The 21,198-nt window shown below is 48.6% G+C and overlaps 1 protein-coding gene across 2 annotated transcripts in view; it reads left to right on the forward strand.

Annotated features, from left to right (window-relative positions):
• AP1G2 (adaptor related protein complex 1 subunit gamma 2) overlaps positions 1–21,198 on the forward strand; it is a 742,171-nt gene that overhangs the window by 98,291 nt on the left and 622,682 nt on the right. Inside the window, exon 2 of one of the 2 annotated variants that reach the window (XM_069633946.1) lies at positions 15,199–15,244. The exons of the other annotated variant lie outside the window; for it this stretch is intronic. The gene's annotated coding sequence lies outside the window, so the exon portion shown is untranslated. The remainder of the gene's footprint in view (positions 1–15,198; positions 15,245–21,198) is intronic. 2 annotated transcript variants of the gene reach the window in all.

Below are 21,198 nucleotides of genomic sequence, written 5' to 3' on the forward strand. Positions count from 1 at the left end.
CAGGTTGTGAATCCGGTGGCTTTTCGTCTAGTGCTTCCTAGTTCTTGGCGTATCCATCCTGTGTTCCATGTCTCCCTCCTCAAACCTTGTCCTGATTCCGTCCGTCTTCGAACCCCTGTTGCACCGGTGTCCCTGACCTCTCCTGATGTCTTTGAGGTGTCGGCCATTTTAGGGTCCAGATGGTTTAGGGGTAGGCTCCAATATCTGGTGGATTGGAGGGGTTACGGCCCGGAAGAGCGTTCATGGGTTTCCACCTTAGATCTGAACGCCCCTCGGTTGGTGGCCCGCTTCCATAAGGATCATCCGTCCTGCCCACGGGGTCGTGGGCCGTTGGGGGGGGGGGGGGGCTATGTTAGGCGATCCTCTGCACACCAGTCCACTCCACATCAGAACACTGCGCACATTCCCCCAACATCTCCTCCCACGGTTCGAGGCTCAAGTGATTCGGTGAACCCAAAGGACCAAAAACACCGTACCAGCTTTGGTGTACGGGCTCGATTGCAACCCTTTCTGCATTGGCAATTGCCTTGGAGAACATATAGCAGAAGGGGCAGCGTTACGTCTTCACGTCGGTCACGTGATCCAGTGTGGCGTTCCTCACGTGACCTTGGTGGACGTCACATGACCCAGAGACGTCACATGACCCAGAGAGACACAGTATAAAGGTCTGAGAGACAGAATGCTCATTGCTTCTCAGCTGTCTTCAGACCCTGTTTGGCGGTACGAATTGCTCCTTGTTACTTTGATCACGGAACCCTATCTTGGACTCCTTCGGACACCCCTTTGTACCTTTGCTTGGAACTGTTTACCTGTTACCGGATTTTGGACTTCACCTCGACTAGTCTTTGGATCATCCTTTGATACCTTGCTGAACTTCTACGCCATTTCCCTTCTTGGGATTCAAGTCAAGCCCTCTCTCCTACAGGTGGCTAACCCTACATCCACGCTCACCTGCGGTTCTACTATTCCAGGGACCGCCGCATCATCTGAGTCTCGAACCTCTCTACTAGGTTACCTGGGTTTCCCCAACACCAGATAGGTAAGACTCTTTAGATCCTATTGTTTACCTGATTGTATTGTCATTGCCTGGTACTTAACCTCGTTCCCTTTTGACAGCAGCATCGGTGTTCCAGAGGTTCCGTGGATCTGGGAAGACATCTCCCACCTGTGGCCTCAAAGGTCGCACAGCGGGTTTCTATTAGTTCCCCTGTGCGTCACTTGGGGACGGAGGTCTCATCGGTCTACACGACTCTCAAGTCAGAACAGTGTGATTCTGGGACATGTCGGGTAAACGGCTCTGGTGTTAGTCCGCTGTCCTTTGTGTTGTGCGAAAGTGTTAGTTTTAGAAAGCGGGTCAGTGGTTTAGAATGTCCTATGTGAGTGGATGGGGAGAAGGTGTTAAAGGAAGGGGAATACCGCATCTCAACCGTCTGTCGCCCACTCCCATCCAGGTGATCCTCCCTCACTGGTCCACCCCCAGGAACTGGATCCAATATCGATGGCCGTGTCCTGGCCACCTGAATGACAGATCCCGGGGACTAGCTAGGGAGACACCTTCAGATTTCTCACAGGACAGATATATTTACATGCTGTCGAAAGCTTTTCATACACACGTGGACCACGCTTGCAACTGCTTTGCTGCGACCAATCTGTCACACGCTCACTTCCTTCTCGCCCCCAGAGCAGTCACTCTCCCAGACAACCAGCGCTCTGCCGACTCCGGGGCCGTCCTGGTCCTGCTTCTCTGTTTTCGCGGGGTCATGGTTGCCACCCCTGTCTTTCCGCTCCTGTCTCCCGGCATGGGGGCGGTGCGGGGAGGCTGCAGAGATTTGCGCGGCTGTCGAGGAAGCCGTGATCCAGCTGGCAGTTGCCATGGCGACTTTCCGATGCGCAGCGAATGCGCACCTCCATTCACGTGGGTCATAACGTGTTGCTCCGGCCGGCGTTTGGCGTTTCATGCGTGCTTTTGTTCTCTTGCTCTCGTTAGAACTGACCCTGCTTTGCTCTACCGACTGCGTCTGGTTAACCCTTTGGATCTTGCTGCCTGCTTCTTCCTTCCTTCTCTGCCTGCTGTATTCTCTGGTGTGCTCGACCCCTGGACTGTTTATTGGACTGCCTTTTGGATCCTCCCTGTGCTGTGTTGAACTGGCTTCTGGATTTACCTTGGATATTGAACTGTACTTTTGTGGATACCTAAAGACTGCCTGGTTGGTGTCTACTGCTGAAACTTGTTTGATACCCTGTGCTGCACCTCCGAGAGGGGAGCGTGACCTGCTTCTTGGGTGTGTCTGCTCCCTCCCCATAGGTAGGTGGTTACCTTGGTCCTGTGTTGTTCCTTGTGTCCTTGACCCCAGTATCCTTAATTCTGCTCTGTTCCTTTTCGGCTACCAGGGAATCCAGTGCGGCCGTTCCCGCCCACCTGTGGGCCCAATAACCAGTCAGCGAGTCAATATCACCTCTGACTGGTGCTTGGGGACGGAGGTACTTTAGTCTTCACGGTAATCCACGTCTTGACACAATTATAAGGAACTACGGGAATATATAAGGAACCTATAGGGCTAACCATAGAACGACTGTAGTGAATAGCATGAAAACACATGCCTCAAATACATGGAGGGAGAGATGCAGGCTCAGCAGCACTAAGCACAGAGACCGTGTTCGCGGCCAATCACAAGGGCGGGTGAAACATTCCTGATCACCAAGGCAGTGAGCCACTTGTGAGAATTCACACTAAAATCCTCATAATTGCAGACCGGAAGGCTTAATTCGCGGTCTCCACACATGTGACCCAGCAGAGTCAAACAATGGCTATTTATTCATGGTGAGAAGAGAAGCTGTTCACATCGAAGCAAAATAGATTGATACATGCGGCATTGTCCACCAAAATTGCAACCTGCTGGCACTGTCTCATGCTAGGGGATCAGACCAGTGGCAACAATGGGAACACACAGCCTTTCTGACTACCTTTAAAAAGGTACACTGAGCGCTGTGAACAGAACAGGGTCCCAGGCCTGGGGGACCCGCTTTAGCCAATCCAGACACTCTGATCATGGGGAGGTGGAGAATGTTGCATGGGCTAATGGTCTTCGTGTAACCCTACAAAAAAGTGATAGATTTTTGGGTAAGTCTCAGGTGAAGCCACCTGACATGCTAGACTAGTGAAAATCCAGATGTATATGGGTTCCATAGTTAGTAGACTTGAGCTAACCAATTGGGTTATCCCATAGGTTTTTGGGGACGGTGTTGATGTTTGTGACGTCACCTAGGTACAAAACTGGGTGACACAAGCTCAGAAGCTATGATTGCTGGAGATTTGCGATTTCCTTTATGATACCTGTCTATTGGAAAATAAAATGCAGAAATCGTTGCCCCATGGTTGAGTATTTAGTTATTGCCAGGGGAGGCTCTGATGGGCCCTAGATACTCTGCCGATTTGTTGTATTGTTTATGCAATCCCGCCAGTCCTCTGGAAAACTTCAAGTGGTAGCAGAGGATGGTTGGCGATGATTGATCGCAATAAAGCCGGCTCACCCTGTTGCAATGCCTGGAGGGCTGTGAGGTGACCCACGGAGACCGAGGGAAATACGGAAGGTGCACCCCGTGAAGAGGTCCTCAGCTACTGCCTTGGAGAAATACCTGCCAGCTTTTTGTGGGACGCCTTGCAGATAGGAAGGGTGGAGTGGCATGTTTGGGGGAGAGCCGGTGACCGAGCGACTTCAGCTGATCACAGAGTGTAAGTATAGACTAAGCTATATGGCAAACAGGGGAAGGGGTGGACAGAGGGTGGTTGTTGGGTGGTTTGGGAGTGATAACAAGTGGAGGCGGATGTTATTTGTTTGTGGCTAGGGAACATTCAATCTTGAGGTGATCAGTTTTGGCTGCTGGCCTAGATGATTGGCTTAAGGGTACGGATAACAGAAGTTATGTAAATATTGGATTTCCTGTTGTCTGGCCGTTAGAGCTTGGATCATGGATGACGGTATCCCTGTGTATAGAGCATAGCATGTTATACAAACCCCATAAATGCACGCTTAGTGTATACCAAAAGGGAGAGGCAGGACGGGACCGAACAAGCGACTAGGGGAGCACAAGGCACAGGTGGCGAAGGCAAGGAGTGCAGCAATATTCAGGTATGCTTGAAGGAAAGCAGCATAGAGAAGGGGGAAGCGCTGAGGGAAAGGAACTCATAGTTTCCAACGAGTGGGTAGGCAGACAGATATTGCTTAAATTAGACAGGAAGGGAGCGGGAGACAGTGGAGGCACCAGCAAAGTGCTGTGAGTGGTAAGGACGCAGATGAAGCGAGATAATGGGCAGTGGTAGTGGAAGAAGTAGAGAGAAGAGAGAGAGAGGAGAAGGAAGAGAATGAAAAGGTACGTAGGGAGGAGTAGAAAGCGGAGGCATGAGAGGAGCGGAAAGCACAGAGACGGAGAGAGCTTTGAGGACATGGCAAGGAGGAGGACAGAGGACGAGGGGCAAGGCAAGTGCAAATAAAGGACAAGAGAAAGTTGGAAGTGGAACAACTCCAAAGAGAGCGACGTCGCAGAGAAGAGGACAGGCGCGCCAAAAGGGAAGTAAAAGTAAAGATGGGTTTCGAATGTCTTAGTGATGACAAAGAGAGAGAGAGAGAGACGCAAGAGAGGGGTGAGCAAGACTGAGGCAGGAAAATGTAGCAGAGCTACCGCACGGATGGATAGAGATGAGATTGCTTCGTCCGTGAGGGGGCGTGCGGAAGTATGAGTCACCTAGAAGAAAGGCAGCAGGAAGGATCAGTGGTGAGAAGGCTTAGCTTTCAAGAGAACTTTGATGAGAAGCGCTGATGGGGACACAGGGTCTCATGGCGACTTAGTGGGGAGTGAGGACAAAGGGGTAGGGCGGTCCTTCCATAATTCTCGAGGGAAGAGCCCAGACTGAGACACAATGTGCGAGACGATAAAAGTGCAGACGGATTATGAGTAGACAGAGGGGAAAGATTGCAGTGCTCTAGGGATATATTGCACAGACAGCATTACCCCATGTACGCAAAGTGATAGAGACCTTCCTAGACAAAAGAAGAGAGACATGACCAGGGCGTTTACCGCCACCAAAGACAAAGGGAGGCAAAGTGGAGGGGTAGTACTGACACAGTGCCCACTATTGGAGAAGGGTGGACAACCTCAATATATACCATGGCAACAAATTGACAAGGATAATTTGAGGTGTAAGCTACATTTGTTCACTGCGGGAGCTGGCAAGTGGATATATGGGATAGAAAGATTGACAGCAGGAACGACATTAACAGTGGGAGACATGAAGAGCTTACTTTCAGCCATTCTCGGGGGCAGATGATGTGTGGAAAAGCACTGGCTACCCAGGGGTGACCGTGCAAAACACGACTCATGATGATTTGCCATTCAACAATTGCGAGCAGTCATGTGGCATGCTCTGAGGGTGCAGTATCCAGACACTTCAGACATTAGCGCAATTATGGAACGTAAATTGGGGGAAGACGAAGACCGTCTTCAATATGTTCTGGCTATCCAAGAAAAATTGAGACTTGATACGCAGAAACCGTGGGACAAAACAGTGGGATTATTCTATCATGTATTATGCCAAGGGTTACCTCAGCAGGTACAAAGACAGCTAAAGAAGTTAGTAGGGGTGGAGGCCCAACCTTGGTCTGAAATTTGACTCATTATTGTACACTACTGCAAGAGAATGTGAGAAAGAAGCGCAAGGAAAGAAAGGAAGAAGAGGCTAAGTTAGTGCAGAAGAAATTGTCAAAATACACATTAGAAGGGGCTATGTTAACCAGCCCAGAAGGAACAGGTGAGCCGCAGTACAGACCATAGCCCACGGGGGGCGTTTTTATGGGCAGTGCGGCATGTACCGCCGGTTCAAAGGGAGGGGAGGAGCACCCAGAGGAAGACGGTACGGACACCAGATGCAGCAGGGCCAAGAGGGGTTTTCAGGGAGCTATCAGACGCCAGTGGGAGGACCACCTCAGTGCTGGGTATGTGGACTCGTAGGGCATATTTCTCGAGCGTGTAGAACCAGGGAGGGGGATGCAACAGAATGGGGGAATGCAATATCAACCCACATATCAGGGAGAGCAGACTGACTATTATGCCCAAGACCAAACACAGCAACAGTTACAGGCTCAGGATGGGCACATGCAAGCATACCAGCATATGATGCAGAAAACCCAGTGGTAGGGGTCCGCGGTCCGCACAACCTTATTCACTGGCACCATATGCACCACAGGTGCAGGGTCACATGCAGTAGCTGTAAGTGGCACAACAGAATGACAGGACTCTGGCACATGCAGATTCAGTGTCAGTAGCTCCCATGCAGATGTTTGGAGGGGTGACTGTAGTGGGGGGGCAATCCATTCACAGGGACTCGGATGTCATTATACACACAGTAGGAAAGCCCACAGATGAACCTGATGTGTTCTAATCTATTAATTACACCCAACCCGGCAGAGGAACCATGTATAGAGGTGATGATAGATGATAAGACTATCCTACGAGAAAGTGGACCATTCCATTCTGTCCACCAGTTTAAGGGATGTTGCCCACTTTTCCACCCAGGCCACCCAATGGGTCACCTCTTTCTAAAGCGGTAGATTGATGAGAGTGGCTAGCGAGTTGGCAGAGGTGAAACCAACACCATTGCTGTTTGGGGTTCCTCAGGGAGCCTGCGTGTCCCCATGCTTTTATAACATCTTTAGGATTCCATTCTTCCATATGCTGGAAGAAGAAGGAATTCTTTTTTTCAGTTACGCTGACGACACGCAATGTGTTATTCCCCTATCATAGTGAGGATGAATTAAAGGTGAACAAAGCTTATCGGGCCATTCATTGTTGGATGATCGCGAATAGTCTGGCACTGAATAGTGCCAAGACAGAGGTCCTGATCATTGGCTCAGATGCCAGGCTCGCAAAGTTAGGCTCAATGTACAAGCAGCCTCTTTTCTTTTTTTTTCTTTTTTTTTAAACCTTTATTGAGTTCGGCAAGGTAACAGGGAAAAGCAGACATCATTACATAGAATAGCATGTGAGCAAGTAATATGATACAAGGGAGTAGCACATTTTAATTAACCATCGGCAACGATTGTACACTTGCAGTCAGCTAACACAAAAACTACGAAGGCCGTTCGGGGCTGGAGGGACCAGTTGAATCTACACTGCAAGCCCCATCGTTGGCCAGTGTGTGGAAGTATGCCCTAAAAGGGGACCATATATCTTGTGGTCTGCAACCAGGTGTCTGCATAGAGGACCATCTCTCCTCATTGTCCGATGCCCAGGTGACGTCTCTGAGCCATTGCTCCACTGTGGCCTCAGTTGGTCTGAGCCACACTAATAGTAAGCATTGTACTGCAAGTAACATACACAAACTGGCTAGTTTACGGCTGCTACCGGGTAGCATGGAACAGGCAGTTCATGGGTAAGGGCTCCACAGTTTGATCAAGTATCGTAGATACAGTTGCGCATATCTAGCCCAAAATTCAGAAATCCAGGGGCAAACCCACACCATATGGAAGTACCCCGCATTATCAGCATGGCACCTGGGACATCGGGGGTGAGTGGTCATGAGACATGATGTGAAGCCTGGCTGGGGTGTAATGAAACCTATCCATCACCTTGAATTAGATCAAGCACAACCTTCAGTTCAAAGACACTATGCGAGCTCCGGTGCACATATCCTCCCACCTCATCAGTGACATCCATTCTCCGGTCCAAGCTTCCCTGTTTTTAGTAAGTGGTTTAGCACAGCGTACTTCAAGCTGCCTATACAAACGAGACACAGTACCTGAGGGGACAGAATTGCACATTACAAGGGCAAGCAAGAGTTCATCTGGGGGCAGTGCTGGGAACTCAGGCCACCACTTCTTGACCGCCCATCTCAACCCAGCGTATTGTAGCCACCCATAAGGAGCTTCCAGCAGGCGCTTCTGCAGGTCAGACCAACCCAAAAATGAGCCACACTCGTACATTTAGCCTAGGGTAGAGAAGCCATCTGTCGACCATCTAGCAGCTATAGATATACTAGTCCTGGGGAACCCGGGAATACAGTCCCATAGTGGCAGGTCTATGGAACGGGCGGGGGTAGCCCGTCCGTCTGCGACTCTTTTCCCAGGCAAGGGCAGTAACCGCTGCAGGGGCTGGGTGTACCAGGGTCGGTCCAGATGGGGGGAGCGGAGGGAGCAGGGATCCCTGGGGCTAACGGCCATTTGTTTGATTTTTCACGTGTGGGAGCGGTAGGTCCTCAGTGCTCAGTGGACCAAAATGCAGAATAGTGGGCTTGAGCCGCAATCCAATATGCCTCAATGTCGGGAGCTGCTAGGCCACCTTGATTGAGTGGTCTCACTAGGGTTGACCATTTTAGGCGTGCCGCACCAGAGTGCCACAGGAAGCTATTTGTCAGTGAGCAGCGTTTAGTAAAGAATTCGATACCCGGCCACAGAGGAACGTTGAGGAAGTGGTATAGGATCTGAGGTAACACTACCATCTTGAGGAGAGAGACTACCTATCAGGGTAATGGGAAGCTTGGACCACAAGAGTAATTTTTGTTCAAGTTGCTGCACATAAGATCCGAAATTGCGGTCATATAATGAGTCGCTGCTCCTAATGATCGTAACCCCTAAGTATTTTATCTCTGTGTGGGCCCATTTGAACCCCAACAGATCCGTCGGAGGCGACATGGAATCGGTCAGGGAAAACCGCTCTGATTTAGCCTGGTTAACCTGGAGGCCAGACAAGGAGCTAAAATGGGAGCCATTCAGCATTATGGGCTTAAGGTTGCGATCTTGGTCTCTTTTGTACAGTAATGCATCATCTACGTAAAGGGAAACAATCTCTGGAGGTCCGATCAGTTGTATTCCTCTGTGAGCGTGTTTGGACCGTAAAAGATCAGCAAAGGGTTCCATGACTAGTGCAATGATACGTGGGGATAGAGGGCATCCCTGTCAGGTTCCACTGCCGATATCGAACGGGCATGAGAGTCGACCATTAGTGCACACGCTAGCGACAGGTTTGGAATATAGTAGTTGTATCCAGGACATGAATCGGGGCCCAATTTTACATCTCTCCAACTTAACCCAATGAAGCGCCATGAGTCAAAGGCCTTCTGCACGTCCAGCATGGGAGTGACGGCACTCGCATCAGGGTCAATCTGAGATATGACATTAAACAACTATCGCTGGTTTAGGGCAGTGGAGTGGGCCGGGACAAAGCCAAACTGATCGGTGTATATCAAATGAGACATATATGGGGCCCAACGTAGGGCAAGATCTTTAGCGAATATCTTGACGTCGCTGTTGATCAGCGACAGGGGCGATACAATCCGCATTGTGTGGCAGGTTTACCTGGTTTGTGCTGGATCGTTATCACCGCCTGAGAGTGTGGGGGGGGTAATTATTTCTTAGCACAGGATTCGTCCCAGAGAGCTGCTAGGTGGGGAATGAGGAGAGATTGAAAGCATTTATAAAAGTCCACAGTGAGACCATCTGGACCAGGGCCTTTATTAGGGGGCAGGGCGTCAATAGCGTGGCTGAGTTCTTCGGCTGTGATAGGAGCGTCCAGAGTCTCTCTGGTTTCATTGGATAATATTGATAGTTTAGTGCATCTAAGAATGCTTCTATGGCAGTACCCAGGGCTTCGTCACAGTTGGTGTATAACGAGGCATAAAAGGAGCAAACCACTTTGTTCACTTCTCCTTCTGTGTGGACTAGTGCTCCGTCTGCGTCCTCAATTAGGGGGGAATATGGTGTCCGCCAACTTCCTGTTTGACGAGATAAGCCAGCAGGCCTCCTGGTCGGTCACCCTCGCCATATTGTCTTGCAGCTAGTGGGTTATCTAGGAATATGCGTTCTCTGTCCGCCGGCCTCACGAATGGCATTCAGGGCTTCCTTAATGGCACTTAACGTGTTCGAGCACGGATCCAGTGTATATGCTGTCTCCAGTCGTTTCAAGGAGGTCTTGAATTGTAGGATAGACCTACGTATTGCCTTCAGGATCCCAGACTCTTTGGATAAGGCCATCCCACTAATATAAGCTTTGAAAGCATCCCAAAGTGTTGCTAGGGAGTTAACGGAGCCAGTATTGAATTTGAAGTAATCAAGTAATCAATTATGCTTTTTCCAAGCTCATTTTTGTAGACCGAGTCCAAAAGAGCGTGAAATTTTAGCCCAAGATCGATCAGGGGACTGTAGCCCACCCCGGGGTTGGCGAATGATCAGAATACATCCTTGGGTGTATAGCCGCCTCCGAAATGTAAGAGATTAATTTCCCTGATAAAAGCCAAAGGTCGATTCTAGAGTGCGAGTAATGAACTGAAGAGTAGAAGGTGTACTCTTGGGAGTTCGGGTGTAATAATCTCCAGGCATCTACCACCCAGAGGATAGATTGCTTCTCCAGAACCATAGGGCCAGCCTGGACAACGCCTGGGCTTTAATCCCAGACCTGTCCACATCGGAATCTAGAATGGTATTGAACTCTCCCCCCCTACAGGACTGGGATTAATGGATATTTGGAGAGCATGTTTATCAGCTCTAAGTAGAATTCAGGTTTGTCTGTGTTGGGGCCATACATGTTAAGCAATATCAGCTCCGTCCCAGCTAGTGTACCATAAAGCAGCACGTATCGCCCCAGAGGATCACTGTGTGTATCTATGGGAGTGTATTGGAGAGATTTGTGTATTAGGGTTATTACCCCGTGACTCTGGGTTGAATACTGGGTGTAAAAGAGTTGTGTGCCCCAGCTCTTTGCAAACTTGTCACATCCTGCTGCTTGCGCCTGTGTCTCCTGCAAGAAGAGGATATGGTCCTTGTGGTGGTCCACATACAATTGTAGTTTGCACATTTTAGCATAAGTGCCGAGGCCTCTAACATTCCAATTTAAACATCCCGACGGTTCAGCCGTTGTCGAGTTTCATCAGATGGTAAACCCAAGACATGTTTAGATTAAAATCATGATCGCTTATGTGAACTACTTCAGAAGATCGCCGATATCTGGTAACTCTGTCACTGGCGTTGAACATTTTCTGCACCCCAACAACCCTTAGCCCTCCCGCCACCCCCATCCCACACCCAAACTGAGGGATGACAACCCCGCAACAACTGTAACATAACCAATTGCGAATCAGCATGGGGTGCTGTTCGCACTGTGTAGACTCCCCGCATTGCGGTGGTGAACCAAGCAAAAAAGAAAGAGCAATTGGCACATATTTAAATGTTTTACTTAAACGTAATTAGAAAGGATAATGAGCTGCGACAGGATGGACGAGAATTGAGTTGCCAGTCATTTCAGGCGAGTATGCTGTGAGCACTCCACATTCGGATATGACTAAGAAATGTGGCTACTTCATCCCGGAAAGCGTTTGTCAAGAAACGTCATTGCTTCTTCCGGGATGGTGAAGAAGACTACTTTCCCGGAGTGTTCTATACAGAGTTTGGTGGGAAACACCATGGCGTAGTTGACACTGAGGTCTCGTAGCCTCCTCTTCACTGTTAAGAAGGACTTGCCTTCCTGCTGGACCGCCACAGAGAAATCAGGGTATAAGTGAATCTTGTTGGATCCAAGCCAGTAGCTCTCCTTTAGCTCTGGCGGCTTGAAGTAAAGCGTCCCTGTCCTGATAGTTCAACAACTTGGCGATAATCGGGCGGGGGGGAGCCTCAGGCTTAGGTTTCATCATCAGGGATCGGTGTGCTCTTTCAATCACAAAGGAGGAGGACAGTTTAGGACCGTCCAATAATGAGGAGTGTGCATTCCACAAAGTCTTCCATGGAACCAGAGATGATGTCCTCCGGAAACAATGATGCGCATATTATTACGCCTAGATCTGAATTCCAGGTCTTGATTCTTCATACTGATCTCTTGTACCTGTTTGGTAAGGCCCGTGAGGTCAGATCTGAGTGTCGTAACGTCGTCTTCGGTTGTTCGGACTCTGGTCTCCACCTCAGATATTTGGGTATCCGTTTTCTCCATGCGGGCCTTTAATAGCGCTAATCGTGCCGCTCATGTCATCCAATTTGGTATTGAGAGTAGTGAACCCGTCCCTCACAAAGTCCATCAGCTTTTGTATCTCTGTGGGTTCGCTACTGCCAAAGGGAGATGTACCTGCTTCAGATTCTGTAGGCATGTCAGGCTCTTTAGGAGTAGACTTGGCAAACATATGGATCGAACTTTGTTTCTTGCCAGAGCCTTTTGTCATGGTCGCCAGGGAGCGATGGAGAGGGTGTTGGGGAGAGTTTGGAGAGATAGCGTGGTGCAGGTGAGGGGAGGAGAGATAACACACCTGGGCTTTGCATCTGCAGGGTGCTGTCTGCCAACCCCGTTCAGGGCTGTTGGCATTGAGAGGCCCATGACCCCTGGAGCGATGCGTCAGCAGTGGTTGGCGAGTTGTGTAGATGCTCAAGGGGGAGAGCCGCGAAACTGGGTGGGGCGAATCCAGCGACAGAAGTAGGTTCGATCTGGCCAGCAGAGAAGTGTTGCCCAGCAGTGCAGACTGGGGACCAATGCAAATTTGCGTCAAGTGGGAAGGTGCAGGGCAGGCAGGTAGGCACTCCGGAGGGAGCAGAGTGCAATTATGAGGAAGACAGCTCTGGTATGTCAGCTGTGTTAGAGGGGGGACACCGTAGGAGGAAGGTGCCACTAAACCCAGATGGGTACGGGATCACAGATTTGCAGTGTTATCAGCAGCGCCGAGTGGGCATCAGGCGTCCCAGACCATGTCTTATCGTGTCTGCTCCCTGCATCTCAATGCAGAAGCCCAAAACCCCCAGGGATAGACCTAGGGCATCGCTAGGTAGCAGGTCTTCCGTAGGTACACACTGGAGCAATCGCAGTTGAATAGTCTGAGTATCCAAGACCGCAGTAACGGCACAGCGCCCTGTGTGTGGTGGGGATATGATTATGTCTGCAGTGTTTTGATGTGGCGTCACTGTAGAATCAATAGCACAGTTAACAGTGTGGCGTTGATGAGGCGGGCAGTCCGCCGCCAACTCCTCGGAGAGACAGGGTCCCAGATACTGCAGTGCGCAAACAAGGTTGTTTTACAGGTTATAAGCACACTTGGGCCGGGATGCAGCTGGGGCTACGAGGGCTCGTCATTGCAGTGAATGGTCTGGACTGGCCCTGTGTGGAGTGGTGCCCCAGGGAGGTGGTGCAGTGAAAGAGGGGTCGCAGAGGCGCAGGTCGCCGCTGCTCTGAGGTTGGTTTGTAAGGGCCGCAGGTCACTACGAGTTAAGCGGGGCAGGTACAGTGAAGCAAGCACAATTCTCGCTCTCATATCTCTGTGGGTTTCCAGTGCGAAGGATCAAGGATCGGGCACAGTGCATGGGCAAGTCCTCAGCAGCAGGCAGTCTACATGTATCGTCCGTGTATCACCGGTCAACACCTCGCAACAACTATGCCCAGCAATCTGAACACATCTGTGCAGCTCTCCAGGTGGTGTTTTCACTGCGCCCGGCACGGCTGGGCACTCATAGCCCACATGGTGGTCCGCGTGGTCTGATCACAGCACAGCCGCGCCACAGAAGTTGAGCAGGGCGTGCAGGGGGTTAATGGAGATGCCGTTAGGATTCCACCTCAATGGTGCACAAGTCAAACCAGGTGCTCACCAGGCTTGCCGCTGCCAGACAGGATTCACTGAATGGGGGAAGGTAGTGAGCTTCACGATCGGTGAGGCATCCGCAGGTTAGGCTGAGCTACTGGCGTTCGATGCACCTGACAGGGCCAGCAGTCACAGCGTTGGGAGCCGTCACAGGGCAGCCAATTTTAGAGATAGTCACTGGCCGGGGGCCAGTCTCAAGGATCATCCAGTGTGGGAGCACAGCGGGTGGCGAGGGTGAATGTGCAGCTCCCCGCCAGCTACAGGCGCCCGCACAGATGATTTAAGAGTATATTGTGCCTCTGAGGGATAATAGCACGCCGCGCTGTCCGGGCAGGCTACAGAGCTACTCAGTCAAGCAGCCATCTTGTCAGCGCTTAACAGTGCCCCTGTTCAAGCATCTTAACATAGATAACTGTAACATTGAGGTCAAGATGAAAGTGAAGACCATGGGCTTCTTTCCGGATAATAACTTAAACATGAAAGCTCAGGTTAATAGTCTAATCTCCTCCTTTTCTTATTTCATCAAGCTGCTTCGGCACCTTCGCCCACTGATCTCTGAGAAAAATGCAGAAATGCTAGCCCGAGCCATAATTGGCTCTAAGCTGGATTACTGCTGTAGTCTTGCATAGTCTCCAAATCATCCAGAGTGGAGCAGTGCGGGTCGTGAAAGGACTATGTCGAAGGGACCATGTGTCAGAAGCGAGCCAGAGCCTGCATTGGCTACCTGTACATGCCAGAGTCCGCTTTAGAACGCTCCTCATCACCCATAAATGCCTTAATGGCAGGCTGACACTATTTAGTAGAAGCGATTGTGAAAAAGCAAAATGTGAGATCCCTCTGATCTAATAATACGAACATTATAAAAAACCCACGCTGTAAATCTACTAAAACCCACACAGAGCCTTTAACGTTGCAGCTCCATTGACCTAAATGCATTGCCTCCAGACATGAGAATCATCGAATCCATGGAAACGTTTAAAAAGAAACTCAAGACTTTATTATTCTGCTAGACCCCTAGGAAATTGCCTGGTACTTAAGTTTGTCGACTTGGGTCTCGGATCTCTACAGCACAAGAGATGTACCATTCTTGTCTGTTAATTGTTTTTTGTTGGCACCCTTAAGCCCTAGGGTTCCTGGTGCGTGATACAGCCCGATGAGGGTCAATCAGTGGTCACATGCTCTAGAACAAGAGAGCTAGGGAAAGGACTTCCTACACATCCAGAGTAAAGGCACACTATTTATTTCTTCAAACATAGTTATTTATTGTGAAAGCTGCGACTGATTTCTTGTGTCCCTTGATTCCCCAGGACCCTCATCACCTATCAGGGATCACCTATCGGGTCAATTTGTCAATTTCATTAGCAGGTCTGAACAACAATGAAGTCCAACTGCCAGTTTATACTTTTGTGCCTTCCTGATCCATTTGGTCCAAACCTTTGCACAACTTTCCCGAGGAAGTCCCTCAGTACTGGAAATACTGTGTGTTCCTAGAGTCCCTATTGTGTGTGAATGATTATTTCTATCACACTAGCACAATATTATACCTGTGGAACTTGATCTAATACACACTAACAACATAATCATTCATTTCTGGTGAATTTCAGGTGGGCTCATCATCACACTTGGAAACATACAAGAGTCAGAAGCGGAGTAAGTTATGGATACCATTATTAAAAGTGTAATAATGATTATTCTTTTCTCTCTACATCTTTACCCTCCTTTTGTTTCGGAAATTACTCTTTATAGAAGCACAAGCAGTGACCCCTTCTAACGAAACCCCAATTCCAGCAGGTATGGCTACCATGTTAGGTCAGGTGATAAGCCTGTGCCTCATCAACTTCCTTTCTTCTGCTGCTTTCCCTACTTACCCCTCTCTGGCTCCTGTGCTGCCTCCTTCCTTGGCCACCTCTCTGGCACCCTCTGCTGCTTCTCTGGCCACCCTGTTGCCTCCTTCCTCCGCCACACCTCTGGCACTCTCCTCTTCTTCCTCTCTGTATACCCTGCCTTCTCTTCCTTCCTCCTCTGCCCATTCTGGGAACCTTCAACACTTCCGCAGGGCGTACCTCTGGCCTGTACCCCTTCACGGAAGTCCTTCCAAATGTGGCAACCTGTTCCACATTGCTATTCTGAACTCAACTCCATCACTCCTTTTCTGGGCAAACTCCTGGTAATGCTGCCCATCTCCCAGATTAATCTGCATACTGAATGTGTTGGTTGTCTCCACGACCACCAGTCTGGCTTCAGAGCTGCCAGAAGCACGGAAACTGCTCCCCTGAACACCCGTGAAGAATTGCTCTCTAATCTGGACTATCTTCCTTCTGTCCTCATTCTCCTCGATCTATTCTCTGCTTTTGACACGGTCAACCATACCATCCTGGATATCTTTTTTGTTTTTGTTTTGTTTTTTTCTGGTTTATTTAAAAGAACAACAATAAACCGTTTACAATGTACAACTCATCTACATAAACAATATACAAGCTTCCATGGTTCTGAGCTGTGAGAAACCTGAAGGTGTCTCACCCGCTAGTCCCCGGGGATCTGTCATCCAGGTCGCCAGGACAAGGCCATCGCTTTTGGATCCAGTTCCTGTGCGTGGACCAGTGCGGTAGGCTTACCTGGATGGGGGATCTTCGGGGAGTGCGAGTGGGACACCGGATGGTGAGACGCGGTCGCCCTGCCCTGTAACACCTTTTCCCCATCCTACTAGGTAGGATACTTAGGAACTCAACCTCCCCTCCTCCTTTCCCGACACAAACAATTTCTTACGGACAGCTCACTGCGACCGAAAACTGACTAACACAAGAGCTGTATGCCTGACATGTCCCAATACAATGGTCAGGCAATTACTGATCATTACACACACCTGACTTCTATCACACCTCCCCACACAAATAAAAGGCGGAGCATGAAAGCACACTCTGAGCAAGGTAAAGTACATGAGGAAGCAGCAGTTCCAAGATGGAAGTTTAATACAGGGAGAAAGGCGGCGAGACCAGAAAGGGGTTGCAAGGAGGGAAGTACTCTTGACCTTTTCAGACTGTTACTTTCGTGAGCTTTGGAAATTAAGACCTGGGACTAAAGCTGAAGCAACCTGCATTGTGTGTCGCAGGTACCTGGGGCTCTCCTGTGTCGATAACCAAGGTGGGGAGGAGCATTTACCACTGTGATACTGTCCTTGGCTCCTACAATAAAGCAACCCCAGTAAAGACAGCACAGCCGGTGAGCCTGAGAGACTGATACCAGACTAGCCTGTGTTAAGACCAAGGTTGCAAGCGGCTATAATGTATGAAGAAATCTAAAGAGAACAGTGTGTGAAATGAATGTTACGAGCAATGCGAATGTAATTGAAACCCAGAGGAGTGACTGAACCTTGGAGGCCAAGAATGATACCGTAGACAGTGGTCCGGTGCAACGTGAGTGCTCATTCGAAAGTCTCCGTTAGGTATTCATCTAGTTGTCAACTGTGAAAAATGCTTTTTGAGATCAAAGTGGTCCTGCAGCGAGCCTAGCTAAACCCTGTGTACATTTGAAAGTCTGATAGTTGAATGCAAATTGAAATTGGTCCGAGCCTGGCTGAGGGAGACTAATTGTGTAAGAGGAAGGATCTGAGCCCAGGTGAGGGAGATCCAGGGTGAACCGTGAGTCACTCGAGAAAGAATATTCTCTGAACCTTGTAGAAAGGGGGATCTGAGCTCGGCTGAGGGGGATCCAGGGTGAATCACCTGAATTGAGTCCTTTTAAGAGGAAGGGAACTTTGTGTTTTTGTTTTGGTACATCGGGCCCTCTGAATCAAGAGACTTTGAGCACAGAAGACCCTGATGCTGGTAATGGAACTGTGTCCTCGTGCCGAAGAAGCCAGAGTGTGTGCTTTGCTCGAGTGAACCGCCTTGACCCGTGCTCGAAATGTGGTGAATGGAGGCCAACGGCCTGAACATCCTGACATATCATTTTGTGAACACTTCTATCTTTTTCATGAACCCTACCACACACTATTTATATTTACTGGTAAGGATTCACAATAGATTTATTCAGCATAGGCCCTTTTATTTTGATGAGACGCCACTAGGACTGCATTATTATTATTTGATGGTCGTAGCTTGCTTCCATCTGTAGATTTAGGATTAGATAGGAGTTTATCACACCCTTGTTGTAGTTCAATAAACACCCTTGAACTGTGGTCACTTGTTTCTGTCTTTTTGTTGATACCATGCCTTCCTAACAGAGCATAGTAAACGTTGAGACCATACTCACAAACCAAAACCAATTGATTAAAAAAATCTTCCTCTGGAATACATTTGCTGATTACATTTCTAGCAGCTTACATTACTCCTTAAAAAATACAATCAATGAATTTCAATGTAGTGTAAGGAACTCATGGTGGCAACAGTAAAGACAGACACAAGTGATCACAGCTCAAGGGTGTTTATTAAACTGTATAGGTAGGTTGGAAAATGCCTAATCCAAACCTAAATCTAAGGTGGGAGCAAGCTACAACCATCAAATAATAAGGCAGTCCTTGTGGCGTCTTGTCATATAAAAAGGGCCTATACTAAAAATAAATATTGCCAATCCTTACAACTAAATACAGAAAGAGTGTGGGATAGGGTTCACAAAAAGAGAAGGGTTCACAAATGAAGTCAGGATGTGGTAGCCGGGTCTCCCTTCCTTCCCCACATTTTGAGCACAGGACAAGGCGGGACTCGCTTTCCCAGCACGAGACAACAGTTCTGCTATCAGGACCTTCGGTGATTAAGTCTCTTTTCTACAAAATCTCTTGCCTCCGATGACCTGGTGTGTTCAAGATAATAAACAAAAATTCCTTTCTGCTTTCGTGTTGGGTGATGTCTTTCTACACCTGGCTCCCCCCTCCTCCGGGCTCAGACCCTACTCGAATGTTTGCCTCCCTCCGTCTTGTTCACTATGGCTTTTGTCAATTCAATTTAACTTGTGGCATTCACAAATGTTAATGTCTTTTTAAACAGTTCACTGTGGACATCCCTCCGTCGGGTTCACTCTTGCCATCTATTGTCAATCACACAGTTCCTGCTCTTTTCTCACTATGCAGGATTCATCTCCCCTAGCTCTCCAATTACGTGCAGGTCAAACACTTTTGACTGTACAAGGGGTTTTGCTAGACCCCTATAGGACCACTTTGACCTTTTCCTTGCACCTCTCCTAGGACCTTCTGGTATTGGTAGTTTCAACAAATGTGGGATCAACTAGAGTCTATCGAATGAACACTCCTGTGGTGTCCGACCCCTCGGCAGCTGGTTTTCCCTTAATGTTAAATTCTTTTGAACCTCTCTTAATTAGCCATTGTGTGACTTTTGTTCCACGCAGTTCGGTTTCTTATCGGTTCTTCTCTCGACTCCGGCTGTGATGAACCGCTTGGCTTTTCTTGTATCTGGAGTCAAGGATGGTACCCACGGTAGCAGGCGTCTCTCTCTGTCTTGCTTATCAGCATAGGCATGCTCTGTGTACCATTGAAATCTGCTGCAACGCACGCTGGCTATTGTTCACGGTCTTAAGATTCCTACCACAGAGGTTTCGTGGGTGTGGGTCGGAAAGGGCAAGGTCGCTTGACTCCTTGTCACCCTTTAGATTCTCACTGCCTTTCTCCTCCTCTTGAACTGCTGTGCTTGAATAGCTGTCTTGTGCGCTCTGCCTTGCTCTTAGTGTGGGTTGTGCTCCACCTTTTATCCCTGTGGGGAAGGGAAAGGGCCGTCAGGTGTGTGTGATCCTAGTCAATTGCCTGACTTTGTCTGACCCTTGTGTTGGGACATGTCAGGTTAACGGCTCTAGTGTTAGTCCGTTGTCTTTTGTCTTGTGCAAAAGTGTTTGTGTCGGAAAAGGGGGCTGGGGAGGGGAAGAGCCTCTGAGTATCCTATGTGGTAGGATGGGGGAAAAGGTGTTCTAAGTAGGGGGATACTGTTTCCCACTTCCACTCCCCAAGGACCCCCATCCAGGTGATATTCCCTCACTATTCCACCCCCAGGAACTGGGTCCAATAGCGATGGCCGTGTCCTGGCCACCTGGATAACAGATCCCCGGGGACGAGTTAGACTAGGGGACTAGTTAGGGAGACACCTTCAGGTTTCTCACAGTAGCCAGAACCATGCTTAGTTTTTCACCAATTAAAAACATGTCCCACCATTCTAACACCAATAACGATTTTGTCTGCCTAGCACCTGTTTCCAAGTGGCGGGTTCGAACATCGATTAGAGCACTGCAAATTCCCACAAGGTGAAACCGTGTTTCCAGGCCCCCACTTACCCTACAGAACCTACAAGACGAATTGACTTCTAGTATCATCCCAGTCCAATTGGACTTCTCTAGTGGGAAGAATATTTAGGCGACATCTCATAAATATTTCACAATAGTAGGCCGAGGGACATTTTTGTAGGTAGGAAGGCACTTTATTTAGACTTCTTCCTGCATGGATGGATTTTATCGCTAGTCTATCTTTAGACTAGGAGTCATGCCATTTTAATCAATCAAGTTCTTGCAGCCTTTTTTTCACCTTTGTCATGTTTGCACTAATCATATCTAGAAGAATATCACAGTGCTCCAAATGTGTCATACATCACGTCTTCCAAATTGCTTAAACCTCCTGTCCAAGGCTGACTGACTGTTATTTCTCAAGATATCAAAGGGGGGTGTATTATCCGACAGTATGCATATTCTGAGGAAGGAAAAAGGTTTCCAGGCTACAATTGACTCAATAGATTGGAGTCCTAATTACATATGAATACAAGCCACAGATAGCGAATTGGGAAGTCTCCATGAGTAGATTCCCTTATGTTTCCTGCATGCAGATAACAGGACGAGGATCTTGGATTTTTTAACATTAACTCACAGGTTATTTACTGCAAGATAGCCTATGAAGGCGTCAAGCAGACGTTGAGTCCAACCAAGGTTTGGTCGATGAAAACCAAATCATACGCCGACAGATGCCCGTACTGTCCATTGATATTATCCCAGATCAGAAATATAGAGATTGAAAAGTATGGGGGCCAAGGAGCACCCCTGCTTCAAACCCTGATAAGTGTGAATCCTCCTGGAGAGGGTACCTTTAGCTGACATTCTCACCTGGATGGAGGTATTAGTATAAAGTGCTTTGATCACATCCACCAAGCCAGGTGGGCAATCACAACTGAATAGTTTTGCCCATAGCCTCTCCGTACATACCCCATCAAAGGCTTGCTCTAGGTCCATGAATGCCAAATAGATGTTAGACTTGGATTCAGTGGATCCAAGCTTCGGGATGTTCAACAAAAATACATTTAGAAAGGAGCTCACTCCGTTCATAAAGCCAAATACATTTAGAAAGGAGCTCACTCCGTTCATAAAGCCAGTCTGGCGAGGGTCGAAGCGACTTGTTCTAACCACCAAGGCATTTAGCTCTCGTAAGAAAATAGATGCAAACATTTTACCCAAAGAATCCAATAGGTCTATCGGGCGATAGTTTTTTGGGTCGTTTCGCTCTCATTTCTTAAAGATCGGCACAATTACTGCCTCTCTCCATGATGTAGGGATCTGCTTAGTTTTCACTATTTGGACAAAAAGCTTAAAAGAAAATTCTGCCCACAAGTCTGTTTTCTTTT

Source organism: Ambystoma mexicanum, chromosome 13 (assembly GCF_040938575.1).
Source record: "Ambystoma mexicanum isolate Mex_15411 chromosome 13, UKY_AmexF1_1, whole genome shotgun sequence".
In the NCBI taxonomy this organism is placed as follows: Eukaryota; Metazoa; Chordata; class Amphibia; order Caudata; family Ambystomatidae; genus Ambystoma; species Ambystoma mexicanum.